The sequence below is a fragment of the Falco biarmicus genome, chromosome 2 (genome assembly GCF_023638135.1).
Source record: "Falco biarmicus isolate bFalBia1 chromosome 2, bFalBia1.pri, whole genome shotgun sequence".
NCBI classification, from domain to species: domain Eukaryota; kingdom Metazoa; phylum Chordata; class Aves; order Falconiformes; family Falconidae; genus Falco; species Falco biarmicus.
The window spans coordinates 70,429,968-70,441,208 of NC_079289.1; positions in this window are offsets into that span (position 1 = coordinate 70,429,968).

Below are 11,241 nucleotides of genomic sequence, written 5' to 3' on the forward strand. Positions count from 1 at the left end.
AAAACAATTCAGTGTTGAGCAGCCACAGGTATTAAACTATATATTATTTGGTCTTCAGCGCATTCTGCACTATATTAAGATAATTTTAGTAAAATCATTACTTTTAAATAGAAATTCATGAAACATATCATGTGGTTTGATCCCTTCTACTTGAGATAGCTTATGTAAAATCCATAGATTGAAGTCTTTGGTGCATTATGTTATATAAATCTCTATGTTATACAAACCTCTTATGTAAAATCTATGAATGCATTTTTGGTAGATCAGTATAAACTTCAAATAGAGCAGGGAATCTCATTGCTGCCTACATGCATGATTTTTTTTTTCCAAGTTTGGAGGTGAACAAGAGTGGAGCTTTCTTTGGTTCCCTTCAAGTCACCCTTAATTGCTGCCAGCAAGCTCCCTGTCATCACTACTGGTGCTGCCATCCCTCTGCAGATCTGTGAGCTCCTCAGGAGTCCAATTTCTGCATGCATTACCTATGAAGGTGCCGCTTCACGTTATGGTAGCAACACCCAAGGGCCTGCAGACCTGCCTTGCGGCTCGTGTAGCATTGCCACAAAGGATTACGTCTTTTTTAGAGGCTATTTAAAAATCCTGATTATGAGGCTTCCATATTTGCAAGTATTATTTTAGGGTATCAGCACTTTGTAGTGAACAAGGAAAATCTCTGTAGAAACTGAGTTGAAATATAATTACTTGATAAATTGGCAGGAAGGAGTAAATAATTAAGGGAAGTTTAACACTGGCACACTGCCTTAAGATTTAAGCAAAGGCTTTCTCAGAAAACAGTGAGTTCATCCCCTCCAATCTTTTCCTGGTCATAGAATCGTAGAATCCAGTGAGAACTGAACTAGTTGATGCCAAGGGAAGGGGGAAGGGGGAAAAACCAGAAGAGGGAAAATCCCATCTGGGGATTTATCTTTGTCATAGCACTGTATATGAAGCACCTAGGGGAATTCTCCCGTCAGCTGTTCGGCTGTCCTCATCAGTGAGGCTTGGCTACAGTGTCTGAGTCTGTTGCAAGAACAAAAATGTGCTCAGGAGGATTGCAACTCAAATGGAAGGTACAGCCTATACAAAACAAGGATTTTTTTTTTTTATTATTTTATTTTTTTTTTTTTTAGAAAAAAGAAAGTGGCCACAGTTAGGATGTTCTAATATGCAAAAGAAATGGAGGGCCATGACCCATGTCCTTCCCCTCGAGGGTAAGGCAAGGAGCAAGAGTTTGGCAGCAGGTTTGTGTTGGGTACTTCAGAAAACTTTCAGGGTAATGAAGCAATGCAACATTCACTGGCCGTTTTAAAGAATAAACGAGACCAAAAAGTAAAAGTAGCTGTATGTCACGCTGTTGTAGGGCAGGGAAATGCAATAGGTGTTGTTTAAGGACCTTTCCAGGCTAACATCGCTGCATCAGAATTAGCAGTCAGCAAACTGAAAAGACAACATATTACAGACAGGGAAAAAAACCCTTCTCTCTCAGGGTCCTGTGCTTTGGTTTTACAACCAATGTCAGTATTGGGGAATACTTTTAAATGCGCATCTTACAATAAACAGCAAACGTGAGGTGGCAAGCTTTCTCTCATTGACTTACTAAGCTACAGGTGGTACGGACCGATCCCCCCACGGCTCAGTCAGGGATCTGTCTGAAGTCCAGGGCTGTAACGACCGGCTTTCATAAACACCAGGCAGAGGCAGCAACCAAACAACTTGTTTCAGCAGTAACTGAAGCAGTAGGAAAACACTGCCAAAAACAAGTGCCCATGGGCCAGAGCCGTAAGCCATGTGAGTGAACAGATTGCTCTGATGACTGACTCTGAACGCTGGAGTTGGATCATTCTGAGCCACATGTCCATGCCTCTCTCCAAGGCGTGCAGAAAACAAAGGGAAATGCCACCACAGCAACGCAGTGCTGAATAACAGTTTGCTCTGCTTCCTTACTCACTGAAAAAGTGGGCTGGGATTTCCCTGCCAGCAATCTGTTCACAGGACGGTGCTTCTCTGGTGGTTGCCCTGGGCACACTCAGAACATTACTCCAAAATATAAGGATCATCTTACGGGGTTTCCTTCCTGATCAAAGCAACCTCATGTTATATCCAGGCCAAAAAGGGCAATACTGGCCCTGCTCTGAACGAGGTGTCAGGTGAATATGAGAAATGCTGTGTGGGTCATACCGGTGGTCGGTCACCCCTGAAGTCTGTCTCTAGCAGCAGCAGCAGGAGATGCTGGCTGGGGAGGACACATGGGCTTGGCTGCTTTCTGCAATCCGTTTTCCTCCTATGGCCCAGCATCCCCAGCTGTTTGACAGGGGTGGCAGGAGACGCATCCACCCTCTGTCTGGTGTTGTTGTCCATGAATCCATCCAGTCACTTTGTGAACATGCTGGTGCTGTGGGCCTCCACAGCCTCCTGGGTGGCAAAGCCATGGCAAACTTGGTAATGCTAGTTTGAATCTTCATAAAATTATTTTTGAAGACCCAGCTACGCTTTACCCACTGGCCTTTATTCACATATTCACTGACACCACCCCAAAAGACCATCAGGAGCCAAGGTAGGCTCCTTATGGGAGCTGGGCTGACTCTCTCCCAGCTGACCAGGTTTATCCATCACCTCAGTGATCTTATCTTTAATGTACACTCTCCTATATTGCCTGTGGTCCCAAGGACCCCTCTGGGGTCAGTGCCACAATCAGGGGTGGTGACACTGGCACCCACCAGCATGCCAGCACTGATGCTCCAGTACTTACTTACTATTTACACTGAATTAATCAGGCCGCTATCAACTGTCCCAGGGTGGGAACCTCCCCACAGCCTCCACAGTAAAGACTGGCACAAAGGCTATGCAGGACTACTAAGGCTTTGTCAGCCCCGAGTGTCCCTTTCATGCCTTTTTACCAAGCAGTCCTGACCCTAGCTGCTCTTGATATCTTTGAAGACCTTTTGTCAACAGTCTGAGTATCCTTTGCAAGGTACTCTCCAAACTTTTTCAGTCCTTTTCTTTGTTTACATCTATAAAACACATGCTCCTGTGTTTTATGTCAATTTATCACCAATTGTCATATGGACAAGTTTTCCATTTCCTGCATAGCAGCCTTTTCCATATGGCAGTCACTGTCACTTCTCCTTTGAGGGGACAACATTTTCTTTTTTTTTTTTGAGCAGTCTCCAAGATGTTTGCAGGTGTCTTTGGTTTGGGGCTGCTCACTTTTGATGGAGGCTGTTGGTGTTAATGCTTGCCTCAGTTTATTCAATTGTCTTCTTTGAAACCGAATAATCTTATACTGGATGCACATGGCCTGATTTTTCCCATTTCAGTGTTAAAAGCGATCATGTTGTAGGATCGCAGCCTCAGAGCAACTGAAACCCTTGTACCACTCTCTAGCATTTCTTTCTGTGGGTTCCCAGACCAGTTCTTCCTGGAAGCAGGGATTTATTGCAATCTCATCCTGACGAGGCATTGATCTAGCCTATACGCAGGCTTCCACTCCTACAACCATCCTGTATTCATGGCTTCTCTGGTCTCACTGACCACTTTCATTATCGTCATAAAGGGCCAATAGTACAGTCCTACTACAGCATTTTTATTGGTAGTGACTGGGACTCCCACCCACAGGTTTTTAGGGTGCTTCTCTTTTCCTGTAATATTTTTATGCTGTTACATTTATCCTTCACATATGGCATCACTCCTCCACCTCTGCATCCTACTCTGTCATTCCTATGAGGCTGTTAGTGCTGTATTTCACTGGTTTTCTAGCCTCCACCAAGTCTCTGAGATGCCCGCTATCTCAGGGTTGTCACTTGGCACCAGGCATTTGGGTTCTTCTCGCTTGCTTTTGAATCCTCTAGCAACTGTGCAGAAGCAATTCTTAAGTTTGCTCTTGCTTCATTGCTTAATATTGCGCATGCCGAACACTTACTACTTTTTTCTCTCTGTTTTGTCTTTCCCATTTATTGTGAGCGTGCTGTTTATTTCCCTCCTGGGTTTTTTTCAGAGGTAAACTGAATGTCAGCTATGTCCACCTTGTAGACCACTTCGGTCCATATCACGTAGTTCTCTGCATGTCAGCTTTCCCCTGCCTCTAGTGGAAATGCTCCTCTACAAGCTCTTTAATTTCCAGTGCCACAGCCTGGCTGCGTTACAGCTCAGGTGCAGCCTGCTCCTTCTAGGCTGCTCCTCTTATCCATGAAGTTTCACCAGTTCCTCATATGCCTCAACCATCTACAAGGACACGGTGCAGCCCTGGGATCAGGGACCTGCTCCTAGCACAGGAGCTCCCAGCACCCAGAGCATCCCACCACCTGCTAGGTGATCTCCCACAGCTTAAATGGGCTTAATTACTTTGGGAAGCTTCTATCAGCCCAGTTTCTCCCCTGAAGGCATAACTAGGATCATTAATTTCTTACCCGCCCAGTTTCTCCCCTGAAGGCATAACTAGGATCATAAATTTCTTACCCTGCTCTTATTTAGCTAATTAGCAATAGAGGAGAAACGTTCAAGAGCATGAAACAACCCACACAGTGGGGATATAGCTGACTTGACTCTCCTGTGCCTTCACCCTGCGAGCTGCCCTACTGCAGCCCTCCACTTTCCAGAAACACTTTGGAACTTTCCAGAACTGGAGAGGTTTCTTGCTGCAAGAAGAAAATTTGTTCCATTTCTGTCCTTTAAATCAGGTTTTATTTTATAAAATCCCTGCCTATGCAGCCACACCTCAGTTGATTCAGATTAAGGAACTGACAGAGCTGAAGAGGGGTCTGGATATGTGCATGGTTACAGAAATCAGGAGTATAGATTCCTGTCATAATAATAAAAATCCTGGCAGCATATTTTTTTTACCTTTTGCTTAGAAGCGGAGACAATCTCTAACAGGACACGGCTGCGTGCTTGAGCCACAAGGGCCATACAGGGGGGCAGATTATCCCACAGACGTCTGCCTTGAAACATTTAATTGCTGGAGGCTGTTCCTCCCTCCTGCCAGACACAGGAGAGAGGGGTAAAAAGTAATTGGTACTGGATCTGATCCAGTGCCCTGCAATCTGGCTTCTGGGTAAGGCAGAACTGTCTCTCCCATGTGAGTGCTGTGATCAAGAGCTGCCTACTGACAGTTCACGGATACTAATTACTGACCGGATCGTCGTGGCCCTTGCTACATACACATGCTATAGGTAGGTGTTACGCACTTACCACATACCCGAGCTGTTTCAGCAGCAGGACTGTCACGTTGCTCTATACAGAGGCTGATGAGCTAGCTGGGCTGTTGCGGCCAAATGTTGATGGCCAGCAGTTCAAAGTCTTGCTGGTGGCCAGCTACCAGGGGCATCCCCTAGGGACTGATCCTGCAGCTAGTATTACTTAGTGTCCTTCAGCAGCAACGTGGGACAGAGAACACTCCCAGCAGGTTCACCGGTGTTTGGTGAGACAGGACTGCAGCCAGAGGAATGTGGGCAGGCTGGACAGGAATCCCATGAAATTCAACTACAGGTGCTGCCAAGTCCTGCACCCATGTCGGAAAAGCCTCAGGCACCAGTACTGCTGGAAACCAGCCAGTTTGAAAGCAGCTCTGTGGAGAAAGCCCTGGGGGTGCTGGTGGACAACAAGTTGACCACGAGTGGGTAATGCAGCCTTGCAGTAAAGGCGGCCAACAGCTTCCTGGGCTGCGTTAGGAAAAGCATCACCAGCAAGTCCAGGGAAGTGATCCTTCTCATCTACTTGGCACTCATGCTGAGTTTTGGGTTACCCAGTATAAAAGTGACCCTGATGTGCTGTGGACCAGTGCAGACCACCAAGGTGGAGTACGAGTTATACAAGCAGAGGCTGAGGGAACTAGGTCTGCTCAGCCTGGAGAATACGAGGCATTTGGGAGACATTTCCAGATACCTCTGTGGAGCTTATAGAGAAGATGGAGCCATACTTTTCTCAGAGGAACACAGCAGAAGGGTCAGAGGCAACAGTTACATGCTGCAACAAGGCAAATTTGGACCTGAAAAAAGAAAAGGAGTCTTTCACATAAAATGGTGGGTGGTTAAGCACTGTAGCAGATTGCACAGAGGGGATGGAGAATCTCCATCCTCCGAGGTGTTCAAGCCTTTACAGGGCAAGACCCTGAGAAACCCGATCTAGCTTCAAAGTGGGTACTGTTTTGAGCAAGCGGTTGGACTACAGACCTCCTGAGGTCCTCTCCAACACTGGTCAGTCTGTGCTTCTGTGGCTCTGTGAAGATGCAGCCAGAGGAGATAACGTAAAATGCAGATGTAATCTTCTCAGCACACATAGTAAGAAATGAAGCAACAGTTTGCATGGACGCTGCACAGAGCAGCTCCCTACATTGGCTCTGGAAGCACCAGCATGGTTTAGGCATCAGTCATTCAAGGTCTGGGTAAGGGAGAGTCAGCAAAAGTGAGGCCAGCTCCCCAGGCATAATGGGCCTGGACTGAAACAGCTGACCTAGCATATTAAGTGGCACTTTGGTACCTATAGCCCTTCTCCCCACAAAGCTGGTTGCTTTTAGAGTTAAAGAAGCAACTTTTTAAGAAGGTTGTTTTGGGCCACCACATTCATCCAGCTGTGGACTACCAGGGAGAATAAACTGCAGAGGCAGAGGAGAGCAGAGCAGCTGGGAAAGCTGGCACTGTGGTCCCACAACAGGAACACAAGCTCCACCGGAAAGGTGAAATTGTGGGGCCTGAGGGATCCTCAGAGAAGACAGAGAGAGGGTGCAGAGAGAGGTTCAGCTAATCCCGTGACCACAGCAACCCATTAATAACCGGCTCAGTGCTACTTGCCTTGCTCCAACTAAACGTGCGGGCAAATCCACACTCCCCTATTCATTGTCAGCTTCTCTTTCCACGAGGTTTCCAAGAGATAATGTTAAAACACCAATCATCTCGAGCAAATATGCCAGGTCCACGAGGCAATCCTCTGTCCAGGTATTAAGTAATGAAGGTAAACCTGGGGGAGCAGTGTGCCACTCCTCGCATCACAGTCAGCCCTGTGCAGCAGCTCCATCTTGTGAAGATGCTGTCAGAGGTGGGATGACACCCTAAATATATATATATATACCTATGAGATGGTATTCTCACTGTCAAAGGAAATGGAACCTGCAAATAAGGACATCAGCAGAACAAGTCAGCCCCACCACTAATAAAGTGTGCCCAACAAGTCCTCCTGCGCTTTGCTTTCTGCCCCCTACACACCCCTTGGAGACTGTCCGCAGCCTCCAAAGACACCAGTCAGACTCCCCCACCCACAGCGGGTGATATTTTCCCCCCGTGGTATTTTTGGCATGTGAGATGGCAGGGAAAGGGTTGTAAGTGTGCAGAAATGTGGCTGGGGAGCAGAGGAAGAGGTCTTTTAAGGGCTGGCAAAGAGCTTGGTGGACAGAGGCAAGGGGCTCCAAGACCCTCTGACTTGGGCAACTGCAGGCAAATAACCCCTCGTTAACGTGACATTGGTATCCTTAGCATTGGTGTCTGTCACCAGGTGGCAAACACAGTTGGCAAAGCCTAGGTCATTACAGTCCCTCTACTCACAAGCAGGCGTATGCCAGAAACCTCTCCCCCTCACAGCACTGAGAAATGCTGAGGCAAAGGGTTGTCTGAATCATTTCAGAGATGTGCTAGGCTCGCTAAAAGCTCTTACGAAAAAAAAAAAAAAAGCTGAAACAACAAGGCATCATTATTTTTTTCTGTTGACAAGCAATGCTGGCAGAGCATGCTGTCACAGGAGCATCCCTGCTGTGGTTTAACCCCCGCTGGCAGCCAAGCCCCACCCAGCCCCTCACCCATGCCCCCGCAGTGAGATGGCAGAGGGAATCATAAGGGCAGAAGTAAGAAAACTCGTGGGTTGGAACAAAGACGGCTTAACAGGCAAAGCAAAAGCTGTGCATCCAAGCAAAGCAAAGCAAGGAATTCATTCACCACTTCCCACCGGCAGGCAAGTGTTCAGCCATCTCTGGGAAAGCCGGGCTTCATCATCTGTAACGGTGACTTGGGGAGGCAAACGCCATTAACTCCAAGCGTCCCCCCCTTCCTTCTTCCTCCCCCAGCTTTACATGCTGAGCATGACCCCTAGGGTACGGGATACCCCTTGGGTCAGTTGGGGCCAGCTGTCCCAGCTGTGTCCCCTCCCGACTTCTTGTGCCCCCCAGCCTGCTCGCTGGTGGGGTGGGGCGAGGAGCAGAAAAGGCACTGACCCCGTGTGAGTGCTGCTCAGCAGTAACTAAAACATCCCTGTGTTACCAACACTGTTTCCAGCACAAATCCAAAACGTGGCCCATACTAGCTACTATGGAGAAAATTAACTTCATCCCAGTCAAAACCAACACAATCCCCCAGGCAGGGGCAGATGGGCCACCAGTGTGGACACGGCCAGTCTCTCAGGAGAGTGCTAGCCCAGGTGGGAGGGCTGCAGCCCCCTCTGTGCCACACAGCTGACAGTCCAGGGTCAGTCCCAGCCCTCTTTTCTTGAGCAGTAGAGACACAGCCCAGGATGCTGGGATGGGTCTGGGACAAACACCTGAAGAACAGCTAGATGCTGGTTAGTTCAGCCCTCACCATGGCTCCCTCCACAAATAGGGTATGAAATAAAAGATACAGGTGGAGAGACGCCCATCCTGCACTCACCAAAAAGCAGGTGAGTTTTTTTTTTCCCTTTGGAAATCTGGGAAATGCCACTCCAGAGAACATACTTGCCACCATGCCGATGTCTATGGTGCAACAGATTCTGTTTACATGAGAAAAAAATACTGTGAAGTCTCACAAAATCACAGCCCAATGTATTTAATCACAGTGCCAGACTACCATAAAATGGAAGGTGGCTTTCCTCATATATTGAACTTCCCCAGATCTCAGTCCTGTGCTAGAAGCTGAGCTGAGGACAAGTAGATAAGATACCACTGCCCAGGGCATGAGCTCCTCTCATTCCCTGCAGCAGTATCATCTCCCCAGCAGCTCAAGGGCTGCAGCTTTTTGCTGCATGAGATTTCTGCTTGAATAAAGATACCAAGATTTTGAATAAAGATACCTAAACTTAGATGGCTCTCATCCACACATGAGCCTGTCTCCCTAAGCTCCCTTCACAGCCAGTCAGGGAAGATGGGTGCTCCCAGAGTACAACTCACCCTAAAGAAGATAGCCACAATGATTGAGACAGCTTGCATCTCAAAAATGCCAATTTCTGAGTATAAAGAAAGGCTCAGGAGGTTCAGGCAAAGCTGTCCAGGTGTGGTGAAGGCAATTTGTAAACAGAATACAGGCAGGGAATAAGGGCATTCATGGTGGAAGCACAGCAGCACAGCGCACTGAACATTACTAATTTTATTTTTTCTGAATTAAATACTGGGGTTTGAGATTTAGAGGAAGTTACCAAAGTGTTGTAGAAGATGCAGGTTTGAAAAACCAGCAGAAGTGAGCATTACAAGTCTCTTGTGGATGGCTGGATCCTGGTTTGTGCCGGAGCAGGGGAGCTGCCACTGGGGTCTCTTATCAAAAGAGATGCAACTCTATTTGTGTATCGCTTTGCCTATACAACCGAGAGACATACTCCATCAGCTCAGAAAGAGGTTTTTTTAGTTTATTCAGCAAGCAGTGAGATATATTAATGTCTTCATGCATGCCAATGGGGAGTGATTAGTTTTTAGGTTGTTCTGTGTGCTCAGGAAGAACCACCCCGGGTTCCCGATGCTTGCTGGCCTGGGTAAGTTTCGTGTCCCTCACTGCCTCACCCCAAGCAGTCAGGGACACAGGCCCTGCAGCCAGGAAGCAGGAGACATTGATGCACCCCCTCAGCCCCGTCCTCAATATCTCAGTTGCCAGCAGACTATCAGAGGAGGGAGCGCTTCGGTCCCCTTGTGAGTCTTGCAGGAGGGGTGGCCTCTGAGGGACAGGTGGGCTCAGGGTACAGGATGCAGGACGCAGGATGCAGGGCAGGACCTCGCCTCTCCTCCATCACAAGGAGCAACAGAGGCAGCCCCGTGCAGCTCCCACACCCTGCAGCCCGTCCTCTCCGGGCTGCGGCCTCCCCTTGGGTTTTAGGTGCAGTCACAAAACGTTTCTATTGCTTGATCCTTTCTGCATCACCTCCACGGGTGCCTCCCAGGGCTGCATGGATCGCTACAGCAGTGTAAACAGAATTAAAACCTCTAGGCTGGAGAAAAGGGCTGATGGTAACCCCTATGACAATCAACTAAGGCAAAGGCAAAGCCCTACACTTTGACAGAGTAACCCCACGCACGTATGAGCTGGGAGACAACTGTCTAGAAAGTAAGCTGTGCAAAAAGGGACCTGGGGGTCCTGGTGGACACCATGGACCCTTGCAGAGATGCAGACTAAGAACACCCTGAGCTGTGTTAGAAAATTCTAGCCAGCAGAGAGGGGAGCGATCATTTCCCTCCCTTTTGTGCTTGTGAGACCATGCCAGGAGTGCTGTATCCAGTTTGGGGCTCCCTGATACAAGAGGGACACTGACACACAGAAGTGAGTCCAGCAGGGGCCACCAAGCTGGGAAGGGCTGGAGCACAGAACACACAAGAAGAGGCTGAGGGAGCCAGGTCCTCTCAGCCTGGAGAAGAGTCAGCTTTGGGGTGACCGTGCTGTCTGGGCCCTGACTGCTCTGACGGGCTCTGCAGCCTCTTCTCCCCGTCTCCCAGGGGTCTGGCTGCCTGCATTGAAGGTCTGCTCTGACACCACACCATGAGAAGCCTCGGCAGTTCTCCCCTTCCACGCACCTTCTGCCTGCTGGCTCAGGAGCTGCATTTAAGGTCACAACCTCGCCCTGGGTCTTCACCTGAGCTGCAGTGGAAGTCAGCCTGCGCCTGGCTTTGTAACTTACTGATCCTGATTTTTGCCTTGCTGGCTTTCCTTCCAGGCTTGCTCTGGAATCTGTCTTGTAACTACAGATTTGGCCTAGCAAGTCACCTCGGCTTGGAAAGAGCCTGCTTGCCATCATCACTAGTAGTCTGAACATAAGTTTGTTGAGGAAAACAATTCCCAGAACATGTGAGACTCCATGCATGTATATATGACTGACTAAACAGTAATTTCCAGATAGGGCTCCAGAAAACACAGATCTACCTGCTTCCCTCAATTACTGAGATGTAGAAGCAACAAACTAGTACACCCTTTATGATTCTCTCCCAGCTATAAGGGAATTGTAGCACAGGCCATTTGGAGATTACTGGTTTGTGAATCACCTTCAGTGGTATTTCAAATTGTCAATTTTTTTTAATGTCACTTCTGTATGAAC